General features: G+C 35.3%; 1 protein-coding gene across 9 annotated transcripts in view; it reads right to left on the bottom strand.

Annotated features, from left to right (window-relative positions):
- Positions 1–26630, bottom strand: part of LRRIQ1 (leucine rich repeats and IQ motif containing 1) — a 208868-nt gene that overhangs the window by 35770 nt on the left and 146468 nt on the right. The window lies entirely within an intron of this gene.

Here is a 26630-nt window from a genome sequence, read left to right as displayed (position 1 = left end):
TCAATTTATTACTTTGAAATATTCTTTCATTACAGATATCTGTACATAAGAAGTCTATATATTTGCAAGTTGTTTGGAAAATGAATAAAGCATGGTGCAAAACCTATTTTGAATGCTCTGTGCATGTAAGTGCACACACACATACACACAAGCTTAGCATGTGTCATTCAGAATATGTTGAGGATGATATATCTAACATGTGTTTCTTCCTTAAAACTTACTGTTGTAATTAGTGAAATAACTCCAGTTTTCAATTTAAACAGATGTTGAAACCAGGTCTCTGGAAAGCTAAAAATCTGGATGTTTTGGGTATCTAAAACTCTGTTACTCAGTAAAGTTCCTATTGGTTCTTATGCCACCTTATGTTTCTAAAATGACTTCAGCCCTAGAAACCTGAACTTAGGCCAACTATTCCATAGCTGCTACAATTAGAAGAACAATTACTTCACATAAGGGGACTGGCCATTGAATCCATGAGCAGACTCCATTTTCATAAATAGCCTTATAATTACACAAAATTATGTAACAGACTCAAACAAAGGGAAGATCTGGCATTGCTACACACTGCATTGAGTCTCTTTTCTAGCAGAACCCCAGCTACTGATCTACTTTCCTTGAGTGACCAGGCCAGATGATGGACAGCATAGTGACAGAAAACAGTGATGACTCAGTGATCCTGATGATCAAGTGTGCCCAGGACTTGAACCTCAACTACTCTTGATATGTAGAGAATCCTTTTGTAACAAGTATATGTTTAGTTAAAACAGAAATAATCTCAGTCTTCCAATTTAAAAAAATAGTGGCATATACTTGCAATAGTCACTTTTTAAAGTACTTATTTTGAAAAGCTTTCCTGAATTCTACAACACTTCATAAACTCTAAGTGGTTTTACATCAGAACTCAGCCAGAATTCTAAACAATTCCTGAGTAAAAAGGAGAGATTTCATCCTAAGGATACAATTATTATTAACGATTTTAACCCCAAGGCATAAATTGGTAGATTGGCATGAGCTCAGTGTAAGAAACAGAACAAACATAGTGGTAAAGTTGGCTGGATGTACATGAAAATACTGCAATTCAAATGCTAGAGGAATGATTCTGTCTCAACAAAACTATTTCAAATCACTCCTGTTACTGAGGAAGAGAAAGTAACATTTATTCTTGGAAGCCTGCAGAAGTCCTTCTTTTAGCAACTTGTGTAGGAAGAATAAGGATGACTTGGATTAATTAACGGATACTTACCAGTTTCCAGTTAGGCCGCCCAGTAATTCCTTCCTTTCGATATTAGAAGAAGCATCATTCTGCCTGGAGAACTCTAATCCCTTTACCCACAGTTCTTTGCTGCTTCTCTGGGTCTTGCATAATTAATTCCCTATATCATCAACTTAAGAAAAATGCCATCATTTGATTCTTGCTATTCTCCTGTTACTCCTGTTTATATGCACTTTTTACTTCAAAACAAAACCTTCAGTAATTTTATTTAAACAGGTTTTGAATTTTATTTTAAAAATCATACTCATTAGACAATTTAGAAAGTAGAAAGAGAAAAGACAATCTGCAAACACAATTATAAAGACAACTACTGGAGAATATTTAAAGGCATTTTCTTGTAGCTGTTTTTGCATTTTTTGTTTTGTTTAGTCTTTAGTTTACACACATAGTTGTTCCTCAGTACCCATAAGTTATTGGTTCCAGGACCTTTTTTGAATACAAAAATTGGTAGATGCTCAAGTCCCTGATATGAAATGGTATCTTCTTATAACTTGTGAACATTCTCCTAGATACATTAAATCATTTATAGATTACTCATTATACCCAATACAATATAAATTGTTACACTATACTTTTAAGAAAATAATAACAAGAAAAAAATCTGTACATGTTCAATATAAGTGCGTTCTGTAAAATATTTTTTTATCTGCAGTTGGTTGAACCATGGATGCAGCACCCATGGATATGAGAAACTGACTATAATTATATATATTCTTCATATTGTATTTTCAGTTAGTGTTATAATAAACACACTATATGGAATAGAAAACTTGGACATACTTTTCATTGTTTTATACTATAAGCTACCAACTTATTATATAATTGCTTTTTAATTATCTCTTTTTTAGTTATACTTTAAGTTCTGGGATACATGTGCAGAATGTGCAGGTTTATTGCACAGGTATACACATGGCACAGTGTTTTGCTGCACCCATCAACTTGTCTACATTTGCTATTTCTCCTAATGCTATCCCTCCCTTAGCCTTCTGCCCTCTGATAGTCCCCACTGTGTGATGTTCCCCTCCCTGTGTCGATGTGTTCTCATTGTTCAAATCCTACTTATGAGTGAGAACATGCGGTATTTGGATTTTTGCTCCTATGTTAGTTTGCTGAGAATAATGGTTTCCAGCTTCATGCATGTCCCTGCAAAGGACATGACATCATCCTTTTTGATGGCTGCATAGTATTCCATGGCATATATGTGCCCATATTTTCTTTATCCAGTCTGTCACTGATGGGCATTTGGGTTGGTTCCAAGTATTTGCTATTGTGAACAGTGCTGGAGTAACATTCTTGCGCATGTCTTTATAGTAGAATTATTTATAAACCTTTGAGTATATATCTAGTAATGGGATTGCTGGGTCCAATGGTATTTCTGATTCTAGATCCTTGAGAAATCATCACACTGCCTTCCACAATGGTTGAACTAATTTATACTCCCACCAACACTGTAAATGTGTTCCTATTTCTCTACATCCTCTCCAGCATCTGTTTCCTGACTTTTTAATGATCACCATTCTAAGTGGCATGAGATGGTATCTCATTGTGGTTTTGATTCACATTCCTCTAATAACTAGTGATAATGAGCATTTTTCATGTTTGTTGGCCACATAAATAATCAACCCATTTTAAAAGATGGAATTAAAAATAATATGTGTAATAAAATAAATGTTTTGAAGAATTTGATATAATCTATATTGTCAAATGGTTTTAAAAGGTCTAACCCATTTGCTACATACCATATGAAATTGCTTACTTTACTGAGTCCCTGGTCAACAGTAAAATAGTAAATATTTTGAAACTGCTGATAATTTGATAACATTAATGACCAATAAGTCTTAATTTATACATCTTTGCTAGTAAAATTGAACACTATAATTATTTAATAATTTTAGTTCATACACTGTAATATATTTTTCTTGTTTTCTACAATTATCTTCTTGAGTCTAGTTTTTCTTTTTTGTTTTTAACTGACTACTCATGATTCTTTTTCTGTTATCACTGGTGCAAATATTTTCCACTGACCATTGGTTGATTTTAGTTTCTACTCTATTTTCAAAAGGGGCAACTTTCTTTTTCTGTAGGCATACAAATTTATATATTTGCCCAAAATCTTCTAAACTATAGGATACTTTCCCTTAATAATTTACAGGTTTGTATTTCCCATTTCTATAAACTGCATGAGATATAAGAGGATTTCAAGGACAAATTGGACACTCTTCCGATATTTTGTTTTTCACAAATAATATCACTAAGAGATATTGTAAGATGGCCTGAAACTGACTTATCTAACCATTATATTAATTCATTCATTCTCTTCACTGACCTCACTGTTTGACTCTTACAACTCTTTTCTGCAGGCCTTTGGGACACCAGACTTCAAGTATTCCCTCCTCTCAGGATCCTTTTTAGATTCCTTTAGATGTTGGTGTTCCCAATTCTGAAAGTATCTAGGAGTCCCCGCTCTCTACTTGGCACTGTGCTGGCTTCTGATGTCAACTCGATAGGCATAGTTTTAATCTCATGGGGTTAGCAGCTGAGAGGACTAGGTATCACCAGCCTCTATCTTATTCCTGTTCTTGTATCTCATATTTCCACCTGAGTTTCAAAATCACAACTTGTCTTTACCATCATCATCCTACTAAATGTTTTTCCCCCTAGATTCTGAAGTAATTCAGATTGATCAGTCTGTCCTCAACACTGGCTACTCATTCTTTAAGTACACATATCTAATCAGAAATAAGATGTAGTCCATCTCCTGGGTAAGCTACTAATCTGGTTCCTTCTTTCTTTTGCCACTGCAACCATTTTACTTCAGGCCCATTCTGAACATGAGTGAGCAGTCCCGTCGCTCATACATATGTGGTGACATACATATGTGGTGTAAGGGTAACTTTCTTACCTGTCACAACAGAAGAGGTTTTCTTCCTCTTAAACTCAATGCCTTAAACTGTGCACCAGATCCCAATCCTTCCATATAATCTAGAATCCCTTGCCATCAGTTTCCCTTTTCTTCTATATTTTCAGTATCCCTTAAAATTGACTTTTACATTTCCCTCCAGTGATTCCTCTCTCTCTCCTTCCCTAATCAGATGAGCTTCCTGCACTAGTAGACAAAGAGCAGTCTCTGTTGATTTACTTGCCATTCATGCTTCAGCCCTCTGCATTATGGCTTATCCCAACACCTTTTCACTGGAACTGTGCACATCGAAATCTTCAAAATGCTAAATTTGGGGGATATTTTGAAGTTTATATCTGACTTCTCTATAGTATAATTCACTGTTGTCCACTCCCTCCTTCTTGAAAGTCTTGTTTGCCCTGGATTTGTTATCTTTCCCATGTTTTTATTCGCAACCCTATGGCTAAACCCTAGTCTCTTCCAAGGGCTCCTCTTCCCTTGCCATCTTTTTCAATCTCAGGATTCTTCCTCCCTGGGGTTCTATCTTGGCCCCATCTTATTTTTAGGCTATACTCTCCCTGTTAAATGATACCCATTCAAATTTTTCAATTGCCATCTTTATTTCCTTCTGAGACATGTATTCAAATCCCCTCCCTTATATGCCCAATAGATACCTCAAGCCAAACATGTCAAAAAATTGAACTCATGTTTATTATTTAAATTTTTCCTAAATTTTCTATAATGCTATCACTATCATTAATTTAAAACTGAGAAAACAGAGTGTGGCACTGATTCAGAATTCTTTCTCACCTTCCAACTGCATATTTTACCATCTATGTTAAATCTGTCAAATCTCTTCCATTCCCACTGCCACTATTTTTAATTCAGGCTACCATTGTTTCTTCTGAATTACTGCAACAGCCTTCTAATTGGCTTCTGCTTTTAATATATCTGCTCCCACAGATATATCTCCATACTACAAATGATCTTGCTAAAGTACAAATCTAATGGTGCCATCTCAGAGGTTAAATTCCTGGTTTTCCACTGCCTTTAGATAATATTTATTTATTTATTGCATAATGCACAGGTCTTAGTTTATAGCTTCAGACATTTCTGTTAGGTTCCTGTCTCAATCGCCCAGACACAGTGTAGTTACCCCAAATGTTCTCTTTTGCCTGCAGACTTTTGCCCATACTGTCTTCTATGCTTGGAGCTATCCACTTTGAAAAGGGTATTCCTGGTTCAGGTCTTTAGGTCTCAGTTTAGAACTTACATTCTTTGGGGTAAGCTCCCTGATCATCTAACACTGAATTCCTTATTTAAATAAGGTTAGGGATGCCCATTACAAAGAACCCTATAGAGACCCCATGATAGTATTCATTACATTATATTTTATTTTCTTATCTATGTGTCTGCTTTGCCTACTATTATCTACAGCAAAAATTACAATTACTTTTGCATCAATCTAATACAATATAATCTTCTTAATTGGTACATAGTAGGATGGTGCTCAAAAATATTGGTGAAATAAAATAATAATGATCATAGTTGATTAATGTTGTCTCAGTGCCCTAAGAAAAGAACTGGAATTTGGAGGTTTTTAGCACGTGGACAAACCTGCACATTGTGGAGGAAAACACATGTCTAAACATGATTCACTTAATTATTATTATAGAAATTTCAGCTTTGAAAGTCAGGATTAGATTGAGATAAAATTTAGCAACTAGTGGTAGGGAATTAAAACACAAAACCAGGCTGGGCACGGTGGGTCATGCCTGTAATCCCAGCACTGTGGGAGGCCGAGAGGAGCAGATTACCTGAGGTCAGGAGTTCGAGACCAGCCTGGCCAACATGGCAAAACCTTGTCTCTACTTAAAATACAAAAATTAGTCAAGCATAGTATTGCACACCTGTAATTCTAACTACTATGGGGAGGCTGAGGCAGGAGAATTGCTTGAACCCAGGAGACAGAGATTGCAGTGAGCCAGGATCGTGCCATTGCATTCTAGCCTGGGTGACAGTGTGAGACTTCATCTCCAATAATCAAATAAACAAACAAACAAAACACAAAAACAACAGTAAAAAGAAACACTACTCATTCATATAAGATACTTTATAAAATGTTTGAAATGAATTCAATCATAGAGGAAAGCAGATTAGTTTTAAGAAGTTCATGAGAAGAAATGTACTTTTTAAATTAATGAAAATATTCTTTTCTTCATGAAAAGCACAATAAAAGTGTTCATTAAACCCATATGCTTCAAATAAATTAGTTTTCTAAATTTTCAATATAACATAATACCCTAAACTGAGGGAGATTAGGATTCAATTAGCATTTAGGGCACAGAAAAATAAGCTAACTATTTATATTTTTAATACATATGGCAATTTTCCCATGACTATTTTCTTTTCCCTTAATGGCTTTTCTCAGTAATATAATAAAATGCTCTTGGTTTCATGAATAGAGATGAGTTCATTTCTTTACCAAAAGTTTTTAGAGGACATAGTTGAGGCTCGGAAAAACACTTATTCATGCAATGGAAATATTTTTGGTAACGTTGATAAATGGCTGATTCTATGTATCTTATGGGCAATACTAAATTTTTTATTTATACTATAAAGCAAAAGTGGTCTGCATGTGTTTATTAAAATAAGTTATTATATTGTGCCCCACAAATGAAGCACAACTAAAAATGGAATTTGGCATAAATCTTACACTAACAGAATTTTAATTTCATTAACATTTGTATAAATACTTGTTGATAGGCTGTTTATGGTTTCTTCCTTAACCAATCCAATCTGTTGTTGGAAAGTTGACAGCATTGGCATGAAACCAGTAACTCTATAAGAGCCATTTGTGTGTGACAAGCAATATCCCTATTCTTTAAAAATATATTTAAGCATATATGTAATTAATCACTCAGAAAAACATGACTTCATGAATAAAGAGGATTGTTGGTGCAAAATTTTAAAAAACAGAAATTTCGGGAACAGTGCCAAACCTATATGTAAGGTCAAAGGCTAACATCAGCACCAATCACTCCTCTACATATTTCACTATATTTTATGGTAGAGAGGGGAAAAAAAAACTAGAATGAAAGTTGTGTGCTGGTTTCTGACATTTGAATTAATTATAAAAATTCGTCCATTTGGGGGATAGGATAGTACATAAAGTGTATGAATGACCTTTATGAAGGCAAGGAAAAATAAAGATGAGTTACTAAATTATATTTTTGAGAATATTCAGATTTTGCACGACACATTTTTTGATATTATGGAATTACCAAATTTAACTGAATGCCTCTGGAATATCAGAAACATCCTTTTATAAATTGAATATAGTTGTACTTATTAACCAATTATAATAAATATTCTGTATTCAACTTATACACAATTTCACATGAAAAAAAATATGTTTGCCATGTATATTGTTCAGTTGGGCTGTATTTCCTCACTAATATCTTTATAGTATAGTACCAAATACTATAAAGTGTGATGCTTTGGTTGCAGTCCATAAAACTAGGGTTTGTACCTTACTCATCTTTGTATCTGCCTAGCAACAAAATCGTTGATAGTAAAGTTGGCCTTTTCACTTACTAACTGTGTAATGTTGGGCAAATTATTTCTCTTTTCTCTGTCTCAGTTTTCTCCTTTTAAAATGTAAATAATAACATAAAATGAACACAGAGTACCTAACGTATAGTAAGGATTTAATAGCCATATTACTATTTGTATTTAAAAATGTAAAATGAATTCCACCATGCATAGCCTTAATGCTATCTCAATTGCCGAAGACCAGGACTTACTCTAAATTCAGGTCAACTTTGGGGTTCTAGGGGATCACTGACAGGAGGGGAAGATTCATTATTAACACAAAACTACCCAGAACAATTTTCCGGGGGTGAGTCCAGGAAGAACTCCTTACCAGAATTCTAAATATGTAACCAGTATTTTAAAATGTATTTTATTTCATAATATGTAAGGATTTTAGTGTGTCTTTAAAAAGAAAAACCAATTTCCACAAGATAAGGAGAGTAGATGGTCCTGATTGATTTTAAGTTATTTCATGTAATTTTTATCAATTGCTTAGTAATAACCATGAAGGAGGCTCCATTGACATGATTCTCTCCTGTTTCACCCTCTCAATTTAATTATCCTTGAAAAATATTCCTCTATACAACCTAGACTCCCTCAGGGAGTGTTAATATAGCAGGTCATCCAAACTAGGGTCCACTCAATAGAATAATGGAGCATCTAATGATATCAGTATGGCTTTCAGAATAGCATGGTCTTAGTGGCCACATAAATATTATTGCCACACACATATATATGTGTTACTTGAAGGATGATATGTGTATATATATATATACACACATATATATATATATATATATATATATATATACACACACATATATATATATATGTGTAGCTTTTGACTTCAAGTCCCTGCTCTATCCAAAGGATTTTACTCATTGGTGAAAATGTGTTTCTAATTCTACTCATTTATGTATATTTGCTCATTGAGGAACAAGTAGGTGGTTTTATCTCCTTTACTAGTTTTACTGCAGAAGAAACCAAGACGTGTACTATATTGATATATTAGTGATAAAAGCTTTAAGAACTCAATAAAACATACTTTATATCATTACATAGCTATATAACAGAAATGCTTATAGCACATATGTCTATATGTTCATAATAAAATTCCCATTATGTGCACTGATATCATTTTATTTATCATACTCTTCTGCATGTGAATTCTGTATATGTCAAACTGAATTATATAGATAAGTTTCTGATAGAGAGATAACTTCACATGAAATACCAAATATATATTAAAATGCTGCTTGCATTATACAAAGCAATAATTAAAAATAACTTTCACAATATGCAAGACCACATACTAGAAACTGGCCCTAAAGTTATTGCTGTCCGTAGGCAATAATATTAAGCAATTATCCCTATTGTTGGCTGAATATTTAAGTTTTCCAGTTGGATACTTTATTAATGCCAAAGTTTTATCTTTTATTGTACCATCTTTAGACAGGCAGACTTTTAATTTACGTAGCAGAATTTCATTTGTAAATGAATTGGGTCTTTTTTTTTACAGGAATTTCACTTTTAATTTAAAACTAGGTAAAAGCAACCCTTATCTACTCATATTCTAGTAGAGAAATGAGTCAATATCAGCAGGCATTATAGGTCCACAGTATAAAATGACTTTTTAGCTTTAAACTATTACTCATATAAATATTAATTTTTGAAGGCTTAAGTATTTTATTTTGAAATATAACACATACACAAAATTTTACATATAGTATGTTTATATTGCATTTCAAGATTTATAAATAAATATACTATGAAATATAAGGAATTAAATAAATTATATATTTATATGTAAATTATAATTATATAAACAAAATGTTGTAAAACATATTCCTCTGCTCATTTCAAAATATAGAACATTGCCTGCACACCAGAGGTCCTGCTCCAAATTCTCTTCTAATACACCATTGAATACTATGCAGCCATGAAAAAGAATGAGTTCATGTCTTTTGCAGGGGCATGGATGAAGCTGGAAGCCATCATTCTCAGCAAACTAGCACAGGAACAGAAAATCAAACATGGCATGTTCTCACTCATAAGTGGGAGTTGAACAATGAGAACACATGGACACAGCGAGGGGGATGGACATCACACAGGGGTCTATTGGGGGTGGGGGACAAGGGGAGGGGGAGCATTAGGACAAATACCTAATGCAGGAAGGGCATAAAATCTAGATGGGTTGACAGGTGCAGCAAACCAGCATGGCACTATGTAACAAACCTGCAGGTTCTGTGACTGTAACCCAGAACTTTAAATATTTTTTTTAAATGTCTTACTTCTCTTAAGGGCAATTACTACAGTGAAGCTTATAACCTTGACTTTCTTGATTTCCTTTCATAATGTGTAGCACCTACGTGTTTAAGCACTGTAACGTAGCTTTGTTTGCTTTTGAACTATACATTGATAAGACAATTCTGTAGGTATTATTTTGTTTTCATTTTTTGTTCAATATTGTTTGTAAAATTTACTTGTGTTACTGTGAGTAGACACAGCTCATTTTTTAATTGCTGCACTGTATTTCACTATATGAATACATTAGAGCTTATCCATTCCACTGTTGTTGGCCATTATCGGTTGTTTCCAGTTTTGGGCTATTAAGAACAACACTTGCATCCCACTTTTGTCATTTCAGCAGGGATATGGATGCAACCGGAGGCCATTATCCTTAGCAAACTAACATAGAAATGGAAAACAAGATACTGCATGTTCTTACTTATAAGTAGGGGCTAAATGAGAGCACATGGACACATGGAGAGGAACAACACACACTGGGGCCTATTGGAGGTTGAAGGGTGTGTGGGGAGAGATCAGGAAAAATAATTAATGGGTACTAGGCTTAATACCTGGATGAAATAATCTGTACAACAACCCCCTATGACACAAGTCTACCTATGTAACAAACCTGCACTTGTACCCCGAACATAAAAAGGAGAAGAGTAACACTGCCCTATCCTTGTGCAAGGGTTCTATAGTGAGAATATCTATGAGTGTTACTTGCAGGATGATAAAATATGCATATCTTCAACTCTACTGGAGTGTCGAAGTTGTTTGCCTAATGGTTACACCAAATTACAATATACTTCAATTAGCAAAATATGAGTTTCATTGGTTCATATCCTCTATAACACTAAGTTTTGTTAGGCTGCTTTTTTTCTTGTTTGTTTGCTTTTAAATTTGCAGTTTTAATTAGCCTTTCTCGCTTGCATATGAGATTAAGCACTTGTTTATATGGTCATCAGTTATTTGGATTTGTTTTATGAAATGTTTGTTGAAACTTCTTGTTTTAGTTATTTTTCTGTTGAACTGTTTGTATTTTAATGCTTCCTAGGAATCATTTATATATTGCGGATATGAGTGCTTTGTTTTATGTGTGGCAAATACCTTTTCTATGTGGCTGCTCTTTTACTATTATGAAACCTTTTAATGTATGGGGGTTCTTAATTATAATGTGTATATATTTATTAATAGGACTAGTACTTTTTGCATACTTTTGAAGAAATAATTGCATATCCAAAGGTTATGAATATATTGTTCCATATTATCTTCTGTAAGTTTTATATTTTTTTCTGTTTACATTTAGGTCTTTAATGTGGGCAGAATAACTTATTTTAATATAGACAACTAACTTTAAAATAAGATATTAGAAAAGCCTACCTATACCTCACTGAGTTGGAATGCAACCTCTATTACAGTATGAACAAACATTATATGTATGGGTCTCTGTCTTGGCTCTTCAGTTGCCATTTTCTACACTATTACACTGTATATCCTACATCTCCCTACCCTATCTATCCACCTCACAATTACCACCATACCATCCCATACCACACAATATTCAGTCTTATTGGATGCAGTTCTATAATAAGTTATTGTGTTTGATATGGCAAATTTTTCCACTTTATTTTTGTTGAGTGTGCTTTGGCTATTTGCGGATTTTGAATTTCCATACAAATTTTAGATTCTCCTTGTCAGCTTCCACAAACAAACACTGTGTGGGATTTAATTGAAATTGTACTCGTAAGTTAACTTGGAAAGACAATTCTTTACTCTTTAGACTTCCAACTCATAAATATACCTAAAGCTTTTCTTTAACATTTTAATATGGTTTTATAATTTTCTTCATAAGGTCTTGCATATCTCTTATTAGATGTATTCTTCAGTACTTGAGTAAAAAATATTATTACTGGTTGCATTTCTTTTCCTTCTTATTGCTGATCCATAGAATTAGTTTAAGAATAGAATCAGTTTGGCAAATTTTATTTTTTTTAGATTTTTTTCATTTCCTCTAAATTTTCAAACATATTGACATAAAGTTGTTCACAATATTATTTTATTACAGCTTTAAAGTTGGTATCATCTGTCAATCTACCCCTTTCCTATTCCTAATATTTGTGTTTTCTCTCTTATTTTCATAATCAAACTTGCCAGGGTTGCATCACATTTACTAGTCTTTTCAAAGAATTCTTTTTGGCTTTATTGATATATTTTATTACATTTTTTTCTATTTTATTATTTTTCCCTACAATACATGGTGTTTTCGTTATTGTTATTTTTAAATATCATTATGACTTCTTCAACTCATATGTTTTTAAGTGTTCTTTAACTTCCAATAAAGTGATTTTCTAGTTATACTGGTTTTATTGATGTATAGTTTACTAGCATTGTATTCAAAAGACACTCTGCATACGATTAAGACATTTTTTGATGCCTGACTTAAGACCAGTATAAATTCAAGTTTGGTAAATATCCTATGTGGGCCTAAAGATAATATACATTTTTCAGTTGTTGAATGTTCTGTATAAGTATTTTGGACAAATTTTATTAAGTCAGTTTACCAAAGCCTGTCACTTACTGATTTATTGAGTATGTGCTATATAAATTACTGACAGAAATGTGCTTAACAACATCCAATATAGTGTGGAATTTGCTACTTCTTAATATATCCTTAATATTTTCCTTATTTTTGAGGTTGTATTATACTAGTTTATTAAATGTATCATATCTCTCTGGGAAATTGAACTTTTTATCATTTTGAAATTCTGCTCTTTAGGTTTGGTAATGATTCTTTCCTTCTAATGTGTATTTTTTCTTATATAAATGTCAGAACACCAGCTTTTTTTTTGGTTAGTGTTTTTGTGGCATATTTTTTCCATTTTTTTGCTTTAGAATCTATTGCACCTTTATAGTTTAAGTTTGCCTTTTGGATTTTTAAAAAACTTTTTATTATAGTTTAAGTTCTGGGATACAAGTGCAGAATGTGCAGGTTTGTTACCTAGGTATACATGTGCCATGGTGGTTTGCTGCACTCATCGAACTGTCATCTATATCAGGAGAGGGAAGAAAAAAAATTAATTGGCAAATTCGCTATTGATTGCTTTAAAAATTTATCCTCCTTATGATTCACTCAATTTCTTGAATCTATGAACTGATGTCTTTCATTCAGCTAAGAAAATTTTCTAGTCATTATCTTATTGGGGATTACTTTTGCCTCATATTATCTTGCCTTTCTTCCTAGAACTCTAATTAGAAATAATTTAAAGCATCTCTAGGCCCAGCATGGTGATTCACTCCTGTAATCACAGCACTTTGGAAAACCAAGATAGAAAGACTGCTTGAGCCCAGGAGTTTGCAAGCAGCTTGGGCAATATGACGAAACTCCACTTATACAAAAAAACTGAAAAACAAAACAAAACAAAAAAGCTAAAACAAGCAGGGTGGTGTTTGTCTATGGTCCGTGATCATGCCACAGCACTCCAGCCTGAGCAACAGAGGGAGACCCTGTCTCAAAGAAAAGTAAATAAATAAAATAAATAATAAACCATTTCTAACTTTCTTTATATATTTTTAATATCTTAAATTTTTCATCTCTTCACTTCTCTGCACTAGATTCTCAATAATGAGGACTTACATATTTCCAAATTTATTTCTTCAGCTCTGGTTGATCTGCAGTTAAATCCATATAAGATTTTAATTTCAATTATTTTGTTTTCATTTATATTCAATTTTTTCCTCAAATCTGCTTTTGCCTGTATTCATATTGATTTCTATTCATATTGATAGTTTTTATTCATTAAACAAAGTATACATATGTATCTCACAATCTGTGCTCAATAATTAATATATTTATTTGTATATTTTTTTCTGTCTGTTGTTTCTACTGGTTTTTACACATGATCTTATGTTCTTACAAATGAAAATGTATTTTTACAGACTTTTTTTTGTGTGTGAGGCTGAGTCTTGCTCTGTTGGCCTGGCTACAGGAAGTGGCTCAAACATGGCTCGCTGTAGCCTCAACCTCCTGGGCTCAAGTGATCCTCCTACTTCAGCCCCCTGAGTAGCTGCGACACAGGTGCTCACCAACACACTCAGTTAATTTTTAAATTATTTTATAGAGAAAGGGTCTCACTATGTTGTTCAGACTGCTTTTGAACTCCAGGGCTCAAGCAATCTGACTGCCTCAGTCTCCCAAATTGCTGAGATTACAGTTGTGAGCCACTGTACCCTGCTAGAAATTATATATTTCAAATTATTCCAGATATATAGAGGTGTTATCAGATTGAGATTGTTATAATAAATTTACATCTTAATATTGTTTTTTAGGTTATATTCTGTTTTTGTTTGTTTCAGCAGGAGTATTAATCTAGCTTTCTTTCCTCAAAATAGAAGTTCTGCATCATTTTTTAGCTTTCTGATATGGTTTGGATTTTGTGTCCCTATGCAAATCTCATGTGGAATTGTAATCCCCAATATCCCCAATGTGGGAGGAGGGGCTTGGTGGGAGGTGATTCAATCATGGGGGCAGATTTCTCCCTTGCTGTTCTCAAGATAGTGAGTGAGTTCTTAAGATCTAGTTGTTTAAAAGTTTGTGGCATCTTCCCCGGCTCTTCCTCCTTTTCCAGCCATGTACGACTTGCCTGCTTCCCCTTCACCTTCCACCATGATTGAAAGTTTCATGAGGCCTTCCCAGCCATGCTACCTGTATACACTGTGGAACTGTGAGTCAAATAAACCTCTTTTCTTTATAAATTGCCCAGTCTCAGGTAGTTTTTTACAGCAATGTGAGAATAGACTAATACAGCTTTCAATTCACGTTTTTGTCCTGTCCCAAATTTCTCTTTTGTATCATAAAACTCATAGTGCCTTTCTTTGCCTAGAAGTAATTCTGCATTATTAGTTTCCATTTTTATTATTTTTATTTTTTTCTCTTTTTTGTGTGTTGTTTTTTGAGACAAGGTCTTACCCTGGTCTTCCAGGTTGGAGTGCAGTGATGTGATCCCAGCACCATCTGCAGCCTCCATCTCCTGGGCTCAGGTGATTCTCCCACCTCAGCCTCCCAAGCAGCTGGAACTATAGGTACACACCACCATACCCAGCTACTTTTTTTTTTTTTTTTTTTTGGATTTTTAGTAGAGATCGTTTTTGCCATGTTGCCCTGGCTGTTCTCAAACTCCTGAACTCAAGCAATCTGCCCACTTCAGCTTCCCAAAGTGCTGGGATTACAGGCGTGAGTCACCATGCTCAGCTCCCACTTTTTTTTTCAACCTTTTGCTTCCTTTTATCTGATCACTAAGAGCATCTTTTCTGAAGTCAAAGGACCATATGTAACAGAATGATTCTTAACCTATGTAGAAGAAGTGGTAAATAGAATTGGCTTCCAGTGTGATTCACTATAAAAAAGAAATATATTATTAAAATATTGCCCATCATTTTTGCATGATCCAAATTTAATATAACTTGGAGTATGATAACTACTAAGAGGCAGAAAGTGACTACTACCATTTTAAATATTAATTTTATCAACTATAAAATAGAAATAATATATATCAATATGTGATGCAAAATGTGAAATCATTTGAATATAGTAAATACAAAGAAAACTGTCACTTTGTTATTTCTGGGGGACACAAACTTTGGAAATGGCTATTTTGATTTTTGAACCAAAGTTTGTGTGATTCCAGTACTTTCTCTCTCTCTGCTATAGAAAATGATATGTTTTTGAAAATAAGGCTTGTTTGTGCTAATTCATGTAACACCTTTCCCCAGATCACTGCAACTGCTAGGTATGTTTGACATATTATTACAGTCCTAAAATATTGTAAATTGGTATTCCTTAAAACTATTGTATAAGAGGCAATAATTATATACTATAGTTACAAAGAACATTTCATAAAGTGGATACATAAAAAAGATGAAAAAAATAGACATATGCTTAAAAAATTCATAAAGCAAGAATGATTCATTAGATAATTACATGTATCCATTCTTGTGTCTATAACATGGGAAATGAAAGTTCTTCTATATCATGACCTCTGAGGTTCTGAGATTTTTATCCTATTTTCAGGCTGATGTAAGCATGACATAGTTTTATAAGTGCTGAAAAAGAAGCAAGACGCCTAATTCAGGAGCAAAAAGTTTTATTCACAGTACAGCAAGATGTATGAGCATCAGCATATTTGTGTGGGTCTCCTTTGCCCCTCAATTTCTATAACAGTAAAGTGAAAGAGTTCAGGTAGACGCCATGCACATGGTGGGTTTGTGTCACAGCTGAGAAACCCCAAGGGTAGGGAGTTCAAATATTTTATAATTGCTTGTATACCAATCTATCTTTTGCACTAGAGGAAAACATTATCCTTATAATGCTGAATAGCAAGCGGATTTGTCCTTAGCTTCAGAAGAGACACTATCTTTATCTTCTAAGGTTGTTCAGTACACAAATATTTTTTATAACATAGTATAGAACTAAAGGGTAGTACATGCCACACTTCCAAATGTTTAGAAACACAAGGGTCCTATGGAGAACTGTCTTCCAACACTAAGTACATTTTTATATGAAACTAATGATTTATTTCTCTTTTTCTTCTATTAGAAAGCAGACTATAGTAACATTATAGATTCAGTTAATCTAACTAATCTATTCACTGTCTGTGATCCTGAGTGTTCAATTTGTAAAAATTTTCTCTTAATAAAATTGTTTTCCTAATTAAAAAAATTAAAGAAACTAAACCAAGACACTTACATTTTAGTTTAAAAATAGAAAACAAAAATAGAAAAACAAATCCAACAAATTCTACTATCTTTACATCCACAGAAATCCTGTTTTGTAATTATTTTTCAGCAAGGAAATATATGTAACTAAAAATTTTATTAGTTTTTCAGTGAGCATTGGCAAGAAATATGCTGTAAATGGTCACAGACGTACTTATTTTCCAAATGTGTGAAGAGCTATTCTTCAGAATGTACTTACCATAGGAACAATATGCAGTTATAGAATGCTGTGGTTTTTGACCAATTCATACATAATATCCTATGACTGGAATGTTCATTGTGCTTTGTCATTCTCATAATTTACTATTTGAATAAATTTAATAGAAATGTATAAATTCCTCTGGGAACAAATATGAAAAACTGTATTCCGAAATTATTTCTTATTTTCTTAAAGTCAGTTAAAAAATTCTGTGTTATATATTACAGCTAGTATATTAAGAACATTTCAGAAATATGACATTAAGAGGAGTCTCATGGAAAAATATGGCTTCTTGTTGAAGTGAAAATACCATAGGCTTTGGAGTCAGACTTACGTTCAAATTCTTGTTATTCTTACATAAGCTCAAAACTTTAGTTTCAGTTTCCAAAAAATGAGGGTAATTTTTCTTTCATGGATGTTGTGAAGATACAATCAGATATGTAAAATTGCTAGATAATATTCTTCTTGCTCAAGAAATAGCATCTTATTGCTCTTTTCTCCTGTGGCAGCTACCTCAAAATATTAGGAGTAAATCTTAGTCATCAGTTTCTTAGGTACAGATATTTACTTGAGCTTCTAATCATAGTGTTCAACTACTAGCCTGAGGGCAGGAAAATCAACTTTAGGTATTTACTATAGCTATATTTAGATGTACTTACAAATAAATTTTAAAATAAAGAGAAGAATCACAGATTGATAGAGTTTGGCTCTGTCCCCACACTAATCACATCTTGAACTGTGGTTCCCATAATCCCCACATATGGTAGGAAAAATCCTATGGGAGGTAATTGAATCATGGGGTCATTACCTCCATGTTGTTCTTCTGATAGTGAGTGAGTTCTCACCAGATCCGATGGTTTTATAAGGGGCTTTCCCTCCTTTAGCTCACCACTTCTCCTAGCTGGTGCCATGTGAAAAGGATACGTTTGCTTCCCCTTCTGCAATGATTGTAAGTTTTTGAGGCTTCCCCAACCCTGTAGAACTGTGAGTCAATTGAATCTCTTTCCTTTGTAAATTACCCAATCTCAGGTATCTTTTCATAGCAGCATCAGAACAAACAAAAATAGAGATATTTTATTTTCAAATGAGAGTAATAAAAGTTAAGTGATTTATCCAGGATACAACAGCTGTTTAGTGGCAAATTAGTAACGTTTTGAAACCTTAGACTAGACCCTTTATCACTATGTTGCCAATATTAAGGGAACTGGTGAGTTTAAAGTTGTTTAAGACCATAGCTGAGTGCTCTACATGTTCATAGGAATCAAGAATGCTTGCTAATATATGTTTCGAAGTAATAGCAGCAGAAGATGAAAAGAATTTCTAAAGTCTCTATAGAAAAAGGCCAGTATTTTAGGTCATGTGAATCCTGAGAAAATGTCAAGTTTATAACATTAAATAACAATCACAAATAAAGTTTGTCATCTTTGGAGTTTAATATGTAATGACATAGATAAAGCATAGTGACAACAGAACAGGTTCACTTTTTATGATCTATTATTCTAATTTTCTTTAATCCATCCATTGAGTTGGTAATATCAGTAATAGTCTTCATTTTTAGAATCACTATTCTGTTTTTTTTTTAGTTTTCTAATTTTACTAGTCTATTGCTTAATTACATTATCAAATCAATCTTTATGCATATTGTTAAACTAAAGATATATATTTTATATTCTGTACTTGATCAATCTACTATCTTAAATATTCAAATGGGCTAATTCTGTAGTTTGTATTTCTGTTTACCATCACTCCTGTGGATTGCCTCCTGAGATGTTTAGTGTTTTCTTATTGTTTTAGTTAATTTATGTTCTTTATATCTGCATTAATGTGAATTTCTAAAAGACTGAATTTAAATTGTCTCAACTCAGTAAGCCTTTTAACTGCTTTTGTCAGGTACCTGGAGGTACATTCCTCCTACTCTACACAGATGATTCTCAGCAATAACTTACTACACCTATATATTTGTTTTCTTGTCATTTCTGGGTTCTGAGGAATTCTTCATCAACTTCCATTTCTTTTTTCTGACAATGGATATTACCCAACTTTAAGACCTACTATATAAGCTACAGTAATCAAAACAGTGTGTTGAGTAGCTAGATTTAGTCATTTCACAATGTATATATACCTCAAAAAATCACGTTGTACACATTAAATATATATATATATATAAAACGTTGTCAATTAAAAACATAAATTTGAAAAAAGAAAAACGAGAGAGAAGTTACCACTCTAAAAAGGAACCTATATTTTATATTCAAATTAAGCATTATTTAAGATAAAGAGTATTGAAATAAAACAAAAAGGCAGCAATGGTATTGGTGAAATAATAGCTAAATAGACCAATGGAACATAATAGACAAGTCAGAAATAGATCCACAAAAATATAGTCAACTGATATTTGTGAAAAGAGAAAAGTCAATACAATAGAGAAAAAAATACTTCTCCCATCAAATGATGTCAGAACAACTGGACACATGCCTCCCACCCCACAATAATAATCTAAGCCCACAGCTCACAACCTTCAAAATAGTACCTCAAAATGAATTATAGATCCAAATGCAAAACATAAAACTATAAAACTACTAGGAGATAACACAGGAGCAAATCTAGGTGTTCTTGGGTTTGGTGATAACTTTTTAGAAACAACATCAAGGGTACAATCAATGAAAAAAAAAGATTGATAATTCAGCCTTCATTAAAATTAAAAGTTATTCTATGTGAAAGACAATGTCAAGAGAATGGGAAGACGAGAAACAGACTGGAAGAAAATATTTGCAAAAGATACAGCTGATAAAGAACTGTTATCAAAAATACACAAAGAACTCTTAAAACTCAACCATTCCTTTTTTCTCAGGACACATGATGGCCAACTAGATGAAAGTAGGAGGAACATCTGCCACCAAGAGACCAGGACAGTAGAAGACTGGTGGACTCCGAGCAGATCTTTGGAAGGAAGGCATAGAGAGTGGAAGGAGGGAGGACACAGATGCTGGGCTTAAGTGGGTGGAATGTGGGAACTCTGCACAAAGCTAATCTTGGCCCCCAAGAATGGGAAAAATGTCAGTAGAGCAGGTGAGAAGTGACCTGCTCATGACATAGACCTCTGGAATCCTGGCAGCAGGAGACTCCACGATCCTCTCAGACATGAACTATCAGGTAGAGCTGCTTAGAGAGGTGATAGGGGGAGGATTCTAGCATGTTTGGTGCTCCAAAAGTTTGGTGTGGGAACATATACATGGAAGCAAGGCCAGTGATACCCATCTTCCAAAGGTCTCCATGCTCTGCTATCAGATGCTAGCGTTAGCGGAACAGTAAGACCTGAACAGAGCTGAGCAATCTTGCCCATGAAATGGGGCTCATCAGGCCCAAATGCCACTCTGTCTGCTGGCCTCCACTGGGGCCCAGGCTTGGACATGCTTGCTTGTAGTGTAGCTTTGGATATCTACTAGGATACCTCCTGGGGATTTGCATCATAGTTCCTGCTGGCAGAATGCACCTGATTGTGAGAGACCTTGAGGAGGGTGGCACTCTCCCGGAGGCGCAGTCCACCCACACCCTCTCCAACCTCACCTACCTCTGTGCCACTTTGCCAGCAAGCACTCATACAGGACCACCCCATCATCCCCTTGTTTTGCTGGTGGACATATGGACAGATTTTTTTCTCCCCTTTAACTCCTGCATGTGGTGTGTGCACACCCCACTGTACCATTGCTATCAATGCAAGCATACCCACCCTTTACCACTACTTCATCACTGCATTGCCAGTGCCAGCACAAAAACAAACCCAAACACCAGTGGCCCTGCCCTCTACTCCTGCACTCTCACTGTTGCTGGTATGAACATGGACAGGGAAACCAGCAGCCCTGACCCTTCCCTGTGCTGCTACCTCTGCCAGATGGAATGCACACACCAGTGCCTGCCAGCACCCGATCCATGTGCCCACACTACTACAGATGCAAACACACTCATGGACCCCAGTAGTCCCACACCACCCAACTCAGCACTGCCATCTTTAACACTGCCAAATCCCACATGGAAGTTGGCAGCCCCAGGCTCACCAGTGTCCTGCCCCAGTTGATAAGCCAGTGCTGCTGCTGGCATGTGCAAATGAGCATGGATTTTGCTGCCATGGCCTGACAAGTGCTTTGGTTGGCACCATCCTTCAGAGTGTTGTGGCCAGTGGTCCAGGAACACCTCAGCCCTTCCAGTGCAGCAGGTTCCTAACCTTGAGGGGGCTAGAGAACCAAAGTGAACTGATAAAGATGAAATACTCCCTCCAAGAATTTCAGAATACAGTCACAAATATTAACAGCAGAATCAACTAAGCTGAGGAAAGAATCTCTGAGCTTGAAAACCACCTTTCCAAAATAATTCAGTCAGACAAAAATAAAGAAAAAACAATAAAGAAGAATGAACAAAACCTCCAATAAATATGAGACTATGTAAAGAGATCAAATCTACAACTCAATGGCTTCCCAGAAAGACAGGGAGAGAAAGCAAGCAACTTGGAAAACGTATTTCCGCATGTAATCCATGAATATTCTCCCAACCTTGCTAGAGAGGCCAGCATTCATATTCATGAAATACAGGGAAACTTTGCAAAATACTACATAAGGAAACCATCCCTAAGACACATAGTCATCAGATTCTCCAAAGTGGAAATGAAAGAGAAGATGTTAAAAGCAGATAAGAAAGAAGGGCAGATCACCTACAAAGGCAATCAATCAGGCTAACAGCAGACCGTTCAGTAGAAACCCTGCAAGCCAGAAGAAAATGGGGACCTATATTCAGAATTCTTAAGAAAATAATTCCCAACCAAAAATGTCATCCCCAGTCAAAGTAAGCCTCATAAACCAAGAAGAAATAAGATACTTTTAAGACAAGCAAATGCTAAGGGAATTCTGTATTAGTCTGGTTTCATGTTGCTGATAAAGACAGACCTGAGACTGGGAAAGGTTTAATTGGATTTATAGTTCCACATGGCTAGGGAAGCCTCACAATCATGGCAGAAGGCAAGGAGGAGCAAGTCCCGTCTTACATGGATGGCAGCAGACAGAGAAAGAATGAGGAGGAATCAAAAGTGGAAACCCCTGATAAACTATCAGATCTCATGAGACCTATCCACTACCAAGAGAACTCTAGGGTAACAACCCCATGATTTAATTATCTCACACCAGGGCCCTCCCACAACATGTAAGAATGATGGGAGTACACTTTGAGATGAGATTTGGGTGGGGACACAGAGCCAAACCATATCATTCTATGCCCAGTCCCTGTCAAATCTTATGTCTTCACATTTCAAAACAAATCACACCTTCCCAACAGTTCCTCAAAGTCTTAACTCATTTCAGAATTAACTCAGAAGTTCACAGTCCAATGTCTCATCTGAGACAAGGCAAGTCCCTTCCTCATATGAGCCTGTAAAATCAAAAGCAAGCTGGTTATTTCCTAGATACAATGGGGAAATAAACATTGGGAAAATACAGTCATCCAAATGGGAGAAATTGTCCAAAACAAAGGGGCTACAGGTCCCACACAAGTCCAAAATCCAGCAGGGTAGTGAAATCTCAAAGCTCCAAAATGATCTCCTTTGACTCCACATCTCACATCCAGGTCACACTGATGTAAGAGGTGGGTTCCCATGGTCATAGGTGGCTTTGCCCTTGTGGCTTTGCAGGGTTCAGCCTCCCTCCCAGCTGCTTTTATGGGCTGACATTGGGTGTGTGCTGCTTTTCCAGGCACACTGTGTAAACTGCTGGTGGATCTACCATACTGGGGTCTAGAGAACAGTGGCCCCCTTCTCATAGCTCCACTAGGTGATGCCCCAGTAGGGACTCTGTGTGGAGGTTCTGACCCCACATTTCCCTTCCATACTGCCCTAGCAGAGGTTCTCCATGAGAGCCCTGTCCCTGTAGCAAACTTCTGCCTGGACATCCAGGCATCTCCATACATCTTCTGAAATCTACATGGAGGTTCCTGAACCTGAATTCTTGACTTCTGTGCACCTGCAGGCTCAAAAGCATGTTGATGCTGCCAAAACTTGGGGTTTGCACCATCTGAAGCCACGTCCTGAGCTCTACATTGGCCTGTTTCAGCCACAGTTGAAGCAGCTGGGACAGAGGACACCAAATCCTTAGGCTGGACACAGAATGGCGACCCTGGGTCTGGCCCACAAAACCATTTTGTCCTCCTTGTCCTCCAGGCCTGTGATGGGAGGGGCTGCTGTGAAGATTTCTTACATGCCCTGGAGACATTTGCCCCATTGTCTTGGGCGTTAACATTCAGGTGCTCATTACTTATGCAAATTTCTGTAGCTTCCTTGAATTTCTCCTCAGAAAATGGAATTTTCTTTTCTATCTCATTGTCAGGGTACAAATTTTCAAACTATCATGCTCTGTTTCCTGATGGTTTTATATGCATCTGGCATTTCCCCTTCTTTCACTCACTCCATCCTATTGCCCTGCAAAGAAGATATCTGCTTCTCCTTTGCCTTCTAACATGATTATAAATATCCTGAGGCCTCCCCCAGCAATGTGAAATTGTGAGTCAATAAACCTTTTTCCTTTTTGAATTACCCAGTCTTGGGTTTTTCTTCATAGGAGTGAGAGAATGGACTGATAAACTGACTTCAAGCTATAATATAAGGCTGCAGTAACCAAAACAGTATAATACTGATACAAAAACTGACATGAAGACCAATGGAGCCAAATAGAGAGCCCAGAAATAATGTCACACATCAACCACAGTATGATCTCTACAAAGTCAACAAAAACAAGCAATGGGAAAAGGATTTCCCTATTTAGTAAAAAGTGCTGGGAAAACTGGCTGGCAATATACAGAAAATTAAAACTGGACCCCTTTCCTTATACTAGATACAAATTTAACTCACGATGCATTAGAAATTTATATGTAAAAACTAAAACTATAAAAACCCTAGGAGAAAACCTAGAAAACACCATTCGGCACATAGGACTTCACAAAGACTTCATGATAAAGACACCAAAGACAATTACAACAAAATAAATAATAACTAAGGCCTAATTAAACTAAAGAGCTTTTACACAGCAAAATAAACTTGGGAGAAAATACTTGCCAACTGTGCATCTAACAAAGCTCTAATCTCTAGAACCTATAAGGAACTTAAACAAATTTACAAGAACAAAACAACCCCATTAAAAAGTGGCCAAAGGACTTGAACAGATAAAAGAAGACATATATGTGACCAACACACATATGAAAAAATGCTTAACATCACTAATCATTAGAGAAATACTAATCAAAACCACAATGAGATACATTCTCACCCCAGTCAGAATGGCTATTATTAAAAAGTCAAAACAATAACAGATGCTGGCGAGGCTGTAGAGAAAAGGAAATGCTTATAACTGCTGGTGGGGATGTAAATTTGTTCAGCCATTGTGGAAAGCAGTTCAGCAATTTATGAAGTAAATTAAACAGAATTACCATTTACTCAGCAATTCCACTTTTGGCTATATAAGCAAGAGAATATAAATCAGAACCAAAAAGACACATGCACACATATGTTCATTGCAGCACTATTCAAATAACAAAGACATGGACTCAACCTAAATGCCCATCAATGGAATCCTAACAAACAAACAAACAAACAAAAAAAAACAAAGCTGGAGGCATCACACTACCTGACTTCAAACTATACTACAAAGTTACAGTAATCAAAATGGCATATTACTGGTACCAAGACAGAAATATAGATCGATGGAACAGAACAGAGTTGTGTGGAAGTAATGCCACACATCTACAACCATCTAACCTTTGACAAACCTAACAAAAACAAACAATGGGGAAAGGATTCCCTGGTTAATAAATGGTGGTGGGAAAACTGCCTAACCATGTGCAGTAAGCTGAAACTGGACCCATTCCTTACACCTTATACAAAAATTAACTCCAGATGGATTAAAGATTTAAATATAAGACCTAACACCATAAAAGCCCTAGAAGAAAACCTAGGCAATTCCATTTAGGACATAGGCATAGGCAAGGACTTCACAACTAAATCACCAAAAGTAATGGCAACAAAAGCTAAAATAGATAAATTGGATCTAGTTAAACCTAAGAACTTCTGCACAGAAAAAGAAACTATCATTAGAGTCCCCAACCAACAAAATGGGAAAAAATTTTTGAAATCTACCCATTTGACAAAGGGCTAATATCCAGAATCTACAAAGAACTGAAACAAATTTAGAAGAAAAAAAACAACCCCATCAAAAAGTGGGCAAAGTAAATGAACAGACACTTTTCAAAAGAAGACATTTATGCAGCCAACAAACATATGAGAAAATGCTCAACAACACTGGTCATTAGAGAAATGGAAATCAAAACCACATTGGGATACCATCTCACACCATTAGAATGGCGATCATTAAATAATCTGGAGACAACAGATGCTGCAGAGGATATGGAGAAATAGGAATGCTTTTACACTGTTGGTGGGAGTAAAAATTAGGTCAACCATTGTGGAAGACAATGTGGCAATTCCTCAAGGATCTAGAAATAGAAATACCATTTGACCCAGCAATCCCATTACTATGTATACACCCAAAAGATTTCAAATTTTTCTGTTATAAAGACACAGGCACAGGTGTGTTCTCTGTGACACTATTTATAATAGCAAGGACTTGGAACCAACCCAAATGCCCATCAATGATAGACTGGACAAGGAAAATGTGGCACATATATATACCATGGAGTACTATGCAGCCATCAAAAAGGATGAGTTCATGTCAAACCATAATTCTCAGCAACTGACACAAGAACAGGAAACCAAACACCCCATATTCTCACTCATAAGTGGGTGTTAAACAATGAGAACACATGGACACAGGGAGAGGAACATCACACATTGGGGTTTGTTGGGGTATAGGAGAGCTAGGGGAGGGATAGCAGGGGGTGGGGGAATTGGGGAGAAATAACATTAGGAGAAATACCTAATATAGATGACGGGGGGACAGATGCAGCAAACCACCATGGTATGTGTATACCTATGTAATAATCCTGCAGGATCTCCACATGTACCCATGAATTTAAAGTATAATTAAAAAAAAAAATAAAAAATATATAGATTTGTGTGTGTGAGTGAATGTGAAATATATATATATATATATAAAATGTAAAAGTACAGAGCCATAAAAATGAATGAGATCATGTCCTTTGCAGTGACATGAATGGAGCTGAATGCCATTTTCCTAAGCGAATTAATATAGGAACAGAAAATGAAATACCACTTGTTCTTATTTATAAGTGGGAGCTATACATTGAGTACATCTGGGCATGAAGAAGGGAATAACAAACATCAAGGTCTACTTGAGGGTGGAGGACAGGAGGTGGATGAGGACTGAAAAACTGTAATACATATCAGATACTATAATACTTATGCTTATTACCTGGGTGACAAAATAATCTGTACAACAATCCCCTTGACACACAATTTACCTATGTAACAAAACTTCACATATATTCATGAACTTAAAATACTTACAAAAAAGATTAAAAACTCAACAATTAGAAAACAACCCCATTTAAATATGGGCAAAAGACCTGAATAGACACTATACCAAAAAGATACAGTG

The sequence above is a fragment of the Callithrix jacchus genome, chromosome 9 (assembly GCF_049354715.1).
Source record: "Callithrix jacchus isolate 240 chromosome 9, calJac240_pri, whole genome shotgun sequence".
Lineage (NCBI taxonomy): Eukaryota > Metazoa > Chordata > Mammalia > Primates > Cebidae > Callithrix > Callithrix jacchus.
This window is presented reverse-complemented; position numbering and strand designations above follow the sequence as displayed.